The sequence below is a fragment of the Oncorhynchus masou genome, chromosome 12 (genome assembly GCF_036934945.1).
Source record: "Oncorhynchus masou masou isolate Uvic2021 chromosome 12, UVic_Omas_1.1, whole genome shotgun sequence".
Lineage (NCBI taxonomy): Eukaryota > Metazoa > Chordata > Actinopteri > Salmoniformes > Salmonidae > Oncorhynchus > Oncorhynchus masou.
The window spans coordinates 80,620,267-80,630,985 of NC_088223.1; positions in this window are offsets into that span (position 1 = coordinate 80,620,267).

The following is a 10,719-nucleotide window of genomic DNA, read 5'->3' on the forward strand; positions in this document are numbered from 1 at the left end:
TATATATATATATATATATATATATATATAAACTCAGCAAAAAAATAAACATTCTCTCACTGTGAACTGCGTTTATTTTCAGCCAACTTAACATGTGTAAATATTTGTATGAATTTAAGATTCAACAACTGAGACATAATCTGAACAAATTCCACAGACGTGACTAACAGAAATTGAATAATGTGTCCCTGAACAAAGGGGGTGTCAAAAGTAACAGTCAGTCTCTGGTGTGGCCACCAGCTGCATTAAGTACTGCAGTGCGTCTCCTCATGGACTGCACCAGATTTGCCAGTTCTTGCTGTGAGATGTTACCCCACTCTTCCACCAATGCACTTGAAAGTTCCCGGACATTTCTGGGGGGAATGGCCCTTGCCCTCACCCTCCGATCCACCCTCCGATCATGCACAGAACGAGCAGTATGGCTGGTGGCATTGTCATGCTGGAGGGCCATGTCAGGATGAGCCTGCAGGAAGGGTACCACATGAGGGAGGAGGATGTCTTCCCTGTAACGCATAGCGTTGAGGTCCTGCTCCAGAGTACAGACCTCGGTGTAACGCTCATTCCTTTGACAATAAACACGAATCCGACCATCACCCCCGATGAGACAAAACCGCGACTCGTCAGTGAAAAGCACTTTTTGCCAGTCCTGTCTGGTCCAACGACAGTTGGTTTGTGCCCATAGGCGACGTTGTTGCCGGTGATGTCTGGTGAGGACCTGCCTTACAACAGGCCTACAAGCCCTCAGTCCAGCCTCTCTCAGCCTATTGTGGACAATCTGAGCACTGATGGAGGGATTGTGCATTCCTGGTGTAACTCGGGCAGTTGTTGTTGCCATTCTGTACCTGTCCCGCAGGTGTGATGTTCGGATGTACCGATCCTGTGCAGGTGTTGTTACACGTGGTCTACAACTGCGAGGACGATAAGCTGTCCGTCCTGTCTCCCTGTATCTCTGTCTTAGGCCTCTCACAGTACCGACATTGCAATTTATTGCCCTGGCCACATCTGCAGTCCTCATGCCTCCTTGCAGCATGCCTAAGGCACGTTCATGCAGATGAACAAGGACCTTGGGCATCTTTCTTTTCTGGGTTTTCAGAGTCATTAGAAAAGCCTCTTTAGTGTCCTAAGTTTTCATAACTGTGACCTTAATTGCCTACCGTCTGTTAGTGTCTTAACGAGCGTTCCACAGGTGCCTGTTCATTAATTGTTTATGGTTCATTGAACAAGCATGGGAAACAGTTTTTAAACCCTTTGCAATGAAGATCTGTGAAGTCATTTGGATTTTTACTAATTATATTTGAAAGACAGTCCTGAAAAAGGGACGTTTCTTTTTTTGCTGAGTTTATATAAATAATGGCTGGGCCTGGCTCCCAAGTGGGTGGGCATATTCCCTCCCAGACCCACCTACCAGGGAGCCAGGCCCAGCCAATTAGAATGAGTTTTTCCCCACAAAAGGGCTTTGTTACAGAATGAAATACTAATTTCGTTACTTTACTGCCTTATTCTAAAATTGATTTAAATAGCTTTTTCCCTCATCAAGCTACACACAATACCCCATAATGACAAAGCAAAAACAGAGAAATACTCAGTACTTTGTTGAAGCACCTTTGGCAGCGATTACAGCCTCAAGTCTTCTTGGGTATGACGCCACAAGCTTGGCATACTTGTATTTGGGGAGTTTCTCCCATTGTTCTCTCCAGATCCTCTCAAGCTCTGTCAGATTGGATGGGGAGCGTCACTGCACAGCTATTTTCAGGTCTTTCCAGAGATGTTTGATCGAGTCCGGGCTCTGGCTGAGCCACGTAGGGACATTCAGAGACTTGTCCCGAAACCACTCCTGTGTTGTCTTGTCTGTTTGCTTAGGGTGACCCTTCGCCCCAGTCTGAGGTCCTGAGCGCTCTGGAGCAGATTTTCATCAAGGATCTCTCTGTACGTTTCTCCATTAATCTTTCCCTCTCCTGACTTGTCTCCCAATCCCTGCCACTGAAAAACATCCCCACAGCATGATGCTGCCACCACCTTGCTTTGCTGAAGGGATGGTGCCAGGTTTCCTCCAGATGTGACACTTGGTATTCAGGCCAAAGAGTTCAATCTGGGGCACTAGAGAGCGTGCTATGAAGTAGACGTGCTTTGCTAGAGCTCCGCTCCATTTTGAAACAAATTAGTATTTATCTTAACCTTTCACGACCTATAACTTCAAACAAATATGACAAAGGGAAAAGGCACCAAAAAAGGGAGCGCTAAACAAGATAATTTGGATGAGATAGACAACGAACCAATTTCAACGTCGCCAACCCACGAGGAGTTAGCTGAAGAGGCTAGCTTCCAAGAGTTCCCAACAGAGCCTACGCAAAGTGACATACTGGCTGCCATAAACTCACTATGCAAAAAGGTGGACACAAGGTTGGCTGATATCTCAAAGAGTATTGGGACTTTGGCCGAAACTGTGAAGGCAACTCAGAGAAGGGTGCATGAGGTTGAGCAGACGACAGTTGATCACGAGGCCAGGCTACAGGACATAGAGAAACAGTGCGCAACGTTCAAAAATGACAACAAAACCCTGAAAGCCCGACTGGAAATGCTAGAGTCGCATTCAAGACGCCAGAACATCTGAATATGTGGCATCCAGGAGGACACTGAGAAAGGGAAACCCACTGAATTTGTCTCGGAGCTGATACCACTTCAAAACGGCCACCCTGATCGACCGCGTGCACAGATCTCAGGCAACGAAGCCGGCCAAGGGCGGGCCACCAAGGCCATTCATTGTACGGCTGTACTATCCCCAGACCAGGGATCTCATCCTCAAGCCGGCTAGTCAAAAGTTCCCCCTTAACTTCAACGGAGCCAGGGTGTCTTTCTACCCAGATCTTATCTTGGAGGTGAGGAACCAACGGAAAGAGTATGATGAGGTACGCAACAAATGCAGGGCGGCCAACATCCGATATGGACTCCTCTTCCCAGCCCTGTTTAAGGTGACAGTCGGAGGATCAACACGTACGTTTGACAACCCAAAATAGGCCGATCTGTTCTTGACAAGCAAGCTCCCTGGCTGAGGATACAGAACGGCTGTGTCAGCCGGCTAAATGACCAAATACAGGCCAGGAATGTGTTTGGATTTCCGGCCTACTATGTCTTTTCGATTAGAAGATCAGAATTTGGGACTTATGATTGGTGAGATGTTGTGGCTAATATAGCATTGTTTGGCACATCATGTTTTAGCGCCACTCACCCCCTAACGTGAGAGTTAAGTGTTAGGTGTAATTTAATATTAGCGTATATGCGGAGCATCTATAGACAACGAGTTAGTTCAAGCTGTATGTCTAGACACCCTAAGGTTTGTGTGTTAGCCAAGGAGTGCTTCGTTTGGGGAAGTCACTCAGTAAAGGGACGGGAGGGGGGATGGGCTATGTGTTTTATGTTCACGTTTATTATTAGTACAGGTGGCATTACAAGCTCCCGCACGGCGGGACGTTTTTCTTCTGAGTTTTGTATGACAGCAACAATTTGCTCTAAAATAAGAAATGCCACATAGTGACAGAGCACAGAGTAGACCAGGTGGAATAAAGATAGTCAGCTGGAACTGTAATGGCTTAGGGCATGTGGTGAAACGAGCTAAGGTTTTTTCTCATCTTTTAAATCACTGGGTGCTGACATAGTGTTTCTTCAAGAAACTCATATTAAACGCTCCACTCAGGCCAAGCTACGAGTCGGCTGGATCGGTCAGATATACCAGTCTAACTTTGATGCAAAAGCGAGAGGGGTAGCAATCCTGATAAGGAAAAACATTCTGTTTGTTTACTCATCCTCGATTTCAGATCCCAATGGTCGGTATATTATTGTGGCTGGTATACTGAATTCGAAACCAGTAACCTTGGTCAATTTATATGGACCCAACTTCGATGATCCATTATTTTTTCAAAGGGTATTTAAGGACATACCAAATATCTCGGATACAAGTGTTATTGTTGGAGGGGACTTTAACTGTACGTTAGATCCTCTTTTAGATAAACAGCTATCAAGGTCACTGCAACAATCAAATGCCAGTGTCTGTCTAAATACATTGATGACAAACAAATATTTGGAGACTGATGCACTCAACAGACAGGGATTACTCTTTCTTTTCATCAGTTCATAAATCATATTCCAGAATTGACTATTTTTTGTTGGACTCCAAACTAATTTCAGCAGCTGAGTCGGTTACCTATCACCCTATTCTAATTACGGACCACTCTCCTGTGTCCATGGTGCAGAAACTCGGCAATATGTCGACAGGTCGGCGACTGTGGCGCTTAGACGCATACCTGCTGAAAGATGAGGCTTTTTGTCAGTATTTGAAGGAGCAGATTGCCTTTTTCCTCGGAACTAACGACACGGGGGATGTTGACGACTCCACCCTTTGGGAATCTCTAAAGGCTGTGATTAGAGGTTACATTATTTCTTATACATCAGAGGGGAAGAAACGCGCCAATACTAGGCTGAGAGAAATTGAAAGAGAGTTAGGGGAACAGGAGAACGTTTTTCGGACGAATTCCTCGTATACAGTCCTTGAGAAGATCACAAAGTTAAAATATGAATACAATATACCATCCTTTCGAAACGGGTGGGCTCTTTACTTGCTAGAACGCAACAAAGTTATTTTGAACTGGGTGACAAACCACATAAATTATTAGCAAGACAGCTAAGGCATGTACAGGCATCTAGAGCTATTCACAAAATAAAAGACAAGAAGGGTAAAATAGTAACAGATCCGCAGGATATTAATAAATGCTTTGCGCAGTTTTACTCAGAGCTATACCAATCCAAATGCGATGCTACTGATCCACAAACTATGGAATGCTTTCTTGCTGAATGTGAACTTCCTAAACTAGACAGGGGTCAGCTTCTGCACTTGATGCAGGGATAACTTTAGAGGAAATTAACACAGCGATAGCACAATTTCCAAACAGCAACGCCCCTGGGCCCGATGGATATGTAAAAGAATTCTATAAGAAGTACTGCGCCAGTCGATCTCCACTTATGTTGCGAATGTTTAAACAATCCAAAGAAAATGCCAAACTCCCACAAACACTGTATGAAGCTACAATAGCACTGATCTTGAAAAAATATAGAGATTCCATGGAGATGTCGTCTTACCGCCCCGTGTCGTTACTCCCCATAGAAAACAAGGTGTTGACAAAGATATTGGCAAACCGATTGAAAACATACATTTCCGACATCATACACCCTGACCAGACAGGTTTTTATTACATTTACATTTACATTTAAGTCATTTAGCAGACGCTCTTATCCAGAGCGACTTACAAATTGGTGAATTCACTTTCTGACATCCAGTGGAACAGCCACTTTACAATAGTGCATCTAAATCATTTAAGGGGGGGTGAGAAGGATTACTTATCCTATCCTAGGTATTCCTTGAAGAGGTGGGGTTTCAGGTGTCTCCGGAAGGTGGTGATTGACTCCGCTGTCCTGGCGTCGTGAGGGAGTTTGTTCCACCATTGGGGGGCCAGAGTAGCGAACAGTTTTGACTGGGCTGAGCGGGAACTGTACTTCCTCAGTGGTAGGGAGGCGAGCAGGCCAGAGGTGGATGAACGCAGTGCCCTTGTTTGGGTGTAGGGCCTGATCAGAGCCTGGAGGTACTGCGGTGCCGTTCCCCTCACAGCTCCGTAGGCAAGCACCATGGTCTTGTAGCGGATGCGAGCTTCAACTGGAAGCCAGTGGAGAGAGCGGAGGAGCGGGGTGACGTGAGAGAACTTGGGAAGGTTGAACACCAGACGGGCTGCGGCGTTCTGGATGAGTTGTAGGGGTTTAATGGCACAGGCAGGGAGCCCAGCCAACAGCGAGTTGCAGTAATCCAGACGGGAGATGACAAGTGCCTGGATTAGGACCTGCGCCGCTTCCTGTGTGAGGCAGGGTCGTACTCTGCGGATGTTGTAGAGCATGAACCTACAGGAACGGGCCACCGCCATGATGTTGGTTGAGAACGACAGGGTGTTGTCCAGGATCACGCCAAGGTTCTTAGCGCTCTGGGAGGAGGACACAATGGAGTTGTCAACCGTGATGGCGAGATCATGGAACGGGCAGTCCTTCCCCGGGAGGAAGAGCAGCTCCGTCTTGCCGAGGTTCAGCTTGAGGTGGTGATCCGTCATCCACACTGATATGTCTGCCAGACATGCAGAGATGCGATTCGCCACCTGGTCATCAGAAGGGGAAAGGAGAAGATTAATTGTGTGTCGTCTGCATAGCAATGATAGGAAAGACCATGTGAGGTTATGACAGAGCCAAGTGACTTGGTGTATAGCGAGAATAGGAGAGGGCCTAGAACAGAGCCCTGGGGGACACCAGTGGTGAGAGCGCGTGGCGAGGAGACAGATTCTCGCCACGCCACCTGGTTAGGAGCGACCTGTCAGGTAGGACGCAATCCAAGCGTGGGCCGCGCCGGAGATGCCCAACTCGGAGAGGGTGGAGAGGAGGATCTGATGGTTCACAGTATCGAAGGCAGCCAATAGGTCTAGAAGGATGAGAGCAGAGGAGAGAGAGTTAGCTTTAGCAGTGCGGAGCGCCTCCGTGATACAGAGAAGAGCAGTCTCAGTTGAATGACTAGTCTTGAAACCTGACTGATTTGGATCAAGAAGGTCATTCTGAGAGAGATAGCGGGAGAGCTGGCCAAGGACGGCACGTTCAAGAGTTTTGGAGAGAAAAGAAAGAAGGGATACTGGTCTGTAGTTGTTGACATCGGAGGGATCGAGTGTAGGTTTTTTCAGAAGGGGTGCAACTCTCGCTCTCTTGAAGACGGAAGGGACGTAGCCAGCGGTCAGGGATGAGTTGATGAGCGAGGTGAGGTAAGGGAGAAGGTCTCCGGAAATGGTCTGGAGAAGAGAGGAGGGGATAGGGTTTATCCCAGGCCGGCCGACATGTATACTACAATTTGAGACGTCTTTTCAACGTAATGTATCACGATCATAAGGTTGAGTCAGTGGTAATAGCTCTTGAAGCAGAGAAGGCATTTGATCGGATTGAGTGGAAGTATATGATGTCGGTTCTGGAGCACTTCGGGTTCGGAAAGGAATTTATTAATTGGATAAAAATTATTTATGCACACCCAATGGCGTCCGTGGTAACCAATCAAGAAATGTCGCAGTCATTCCGCTTGTTCAAGGGGTGCCGACAGGGGTGCCCATTTTCGCCTGCTCTCTTCGCTATAGCCATGGAACCCCTTGCTACTCGCATTCGGGCATGTGCCGATTATAGCTTCTGTTAAAATAAAGGACACACAGCACAAAATTTCCCTATATGCAGACGATGGTCTTTTGTTTTTGTCCAAGCCTAAAACTTCTATTCCACCCTTACTTAACTTGATAAACACATTTGGCTCCTTCTCTGGCTACAAAATAAGTGAGTTGATGCCAATATCACGGCCTGTGGATATGCCATTTCTGCAATCTACCCTGTTTAGAACAGTGATGGACAAATTCACAAGCCTTGGCATTGTAGTGACAAGAGACCTTGATCAGCTATTGAAAGCGAATTGGGACATGAAAATATATCAGCTTAAACAAAATATAGATTTTTGGACAACTCTGCCTATCTCCTTGGTTGGTCGTATAAACGCTATTAAAATGGTTGTCCTACCCAGGTTTCTTTACCTCTTCCAATGTCTACCCAATTTCATACCACAAAGCTATTTTAAGATACTGGATTCAATAGTAACTCCATTTTTATAGGATAACAAGGCAGCCTGAATTTCAAAGAAGCATTTATGCAAGTACAAAATAGAGGGGGGCTTTGGCCTTCCTCACTTTAAACTGTATTATTGGGCTGCTAATCTGTACATTGTGTCTTTCTGGAGGGAAAGTTTACCTGTGATGAGACAGAAGGATATGCCTGCATGGCTTTTGATTGAGCAGGCCTCCTGTCAACGTTCCTCACTCCCTGCACTTGTTAATAGCCCATCATATGTGAAAAAATCCACTTATGACTCTAACCCAGTCATATGCTTAGGTTCTGGAAACAGATGAGGTATTTTCTTAACATACCCACTGTATACATTGACAGCCCGATTTGCCTGAATCATGCTTTCCACCCCGCATTGGATGATGTGGTGATTTCACAGTGGATGGAGAAAGGGCTCACAACAATTGGTAATCTATACATAGATGGTCAGTTAGCTTCATTTCAACAATTACAGGGAAAGTTCAACATGCCAACAACAAATTTTTTCAGATACCTCCAAATCAGGAATTTCGTAAGGACACATATCCCACAGTTTGGCATGAAGCCAAATAGTCCTACATTAGATAGTTTGATCCTTGTCAAACCCCATTCAAAAGGGTCGGTCTCTAGACTGTATGATGTGCTACATACCCACATAGAGGTATCCACAGACACCATTAAAAGGGCTTGGGAACAAGAACTTGGGTCAGAAATCTCAGATGAACTATAAATATAAACCACAGTTCAGTGAATGCCAGACACAACCTTGTACAGTTTAAGGTGATACACAGGTTACATTACTCAAAAGTAAAACTGCATAAAATATTCCAGGACACCTCACCACTGTGTGAGAGGTGCAAGCAGGATGAGGGGACGTTGACCCACTTATTCTGGACATGTCCTAAGTTACATGTTTACTGGGCTCTCATTTTTGATTACTTATCTAGAGCCTTTGATAGAGTTCTAGCCCCAGACCCATTGACCGCTCTGTTTGGTACAGTTGATGGGAATAACCACGAAGGGAAAGCTGTCTCTCTTTGTACTCTATTAGCCAAAAGGCTCATATTGCAATTTTGGAAAGTGGAGACTGTACCTACCTTTGAAATGTGGTTACGGGATTTAGAGAATGTAATACATATGGAAAAGATTTGATACAATAGCTCCAATAGAAGTCCAATGTTTTACAAAATATGGCAGCCAATACTGGATAAATGGTCTAGTCCCGCTTCATAACTGGGTTGACGATCTGCTGCTACTCTGTGCTGTACTCCACTCAATATTTATTTTTGGCTTAATTACACTGCTTGTAATGACTATATGCTGTCTTCTTACACATGTACCACCTAATAGGATTTTGTTTTATTTTGTGTATGTGTGAGTTAAGTTTTGTTTTGTCCTCTAAATTGGCCATCCCATTCAACAGTACAATGAATGTCATTGTTAGTATTGCTGTCTTTTTTATTTGATTTTTTATTGTAAAATAATAAACATATTATCAAAGAGTTCAATCTTGGTTTCATCAGACCAGAGAATCTGAGAATCTGTTTCTCATACCCTGAGGCAAACCCCAAGCGGGCTGTCATATGGCTTCTGTCTGGCCACTCTACCATAAAGGCCTGATTGGTGGAGTGCTGCAGAGATGGTTGTCCTTCTGGAAGGTTTTGACATCTCCACAGAGGAACTCTGGAGCTCTGTCAGAGTGACCATCACGTTCTTGGTCGCCTCCCTGACTAAGGCCCTTCTCCCCCGATTGCTCAGTTTGGCCGGGCGGCCAGCTCTAGAAAGAGTCTTGTTGGTTCCAAACTTCTTCCATTTAAGAATGGCGGAGGCCACTGTGTTCTTGGGCACCTTCAATGCTGCAGAAATGTTTTGGTACCCTTCCCCAGATCTATGCCTCGACACAATCCTGTCTCGTGGCGCTAAGGACAATTCCTTTAACCTCATGGCTTGGTTTTTGCTCTGACATGCACTGTCAACTATGGGACCCTATATAGACAGGTGTGTGCCTTTCCAAATCATGTCCAATCAATTGAATTTACCACAGGTGGACTCCAATCAAGTTGTAGAAACATCTCAAGGATAATCAATGGAAACAGGATACACCTAAACTCAATTTCGAGTCTCATAGCAAAGGGTACTTATGTAAATAAGGTATTTCTGTTTTTTATTTTTTATTAATGTGCAACAATGTCTTAACCTGATTTTTAATTTGTCATTATGGGGTATTGTGTGTAGATTGATGAGGGAGAAAAATGATTTAATCAATTTTAGAATAAGGCTGTAATGTAACAAAATGTGGAAAAAGTCAAGGGGTCTGAATACTTTCAAATGCACTGTATAGATTTTGTTGCCTTAGTATAACCATAGGCCGTAGGGTCCCATTAATTCTGAAAATATGTCCCAAACAAATTGTACGATTCTTAATGACCTATCCTTCTCTCCAGACCTCCAGCAGCTCTCTTTCCCTGTCTCTGAAGAGGAGCTTCCAACTGAGCAGCAGCACTGTGAGCAGGAGTGGAACTCCAGTCTGGGGCAGGAGGACCCAGAGCCCACTCAGATTAAAGAGGAACAGGAGGAACTCTGGACCAGTCAAGGGGAACAGCTGCTTGAAAGGCTGAATTCTGATAGCAAAGGGTTCATATTTACTCCTGCCTCTGGGAAAAATCAGGAACCACCTCAGCCCTCTCATCTTTTCCAAATCCGAATTGTGGATTCGCCCACCAACACGACTGAGATGAAAACAGAACCTGATGGAGACGGCTACAGAGTATCAAATAAAACATTTACTTGTCAAATTTGTGGCAAATGTTTCAAACGGAACTGGGATCTTAAGAGGCATATGAAGAACAAGATTCATATGAGAAAGGTGCTTATGGTTTCTCATAATACGGAGAAACCATACAGGTGTCATGTTTGTGGCAAAAGGTTCAATTGGGAATCTTTTCTGAAAAGGCATATGAGGACCCATACAGGGGAGAAACCTTATTTCTGCAATGAATGTGGGAAATGCTA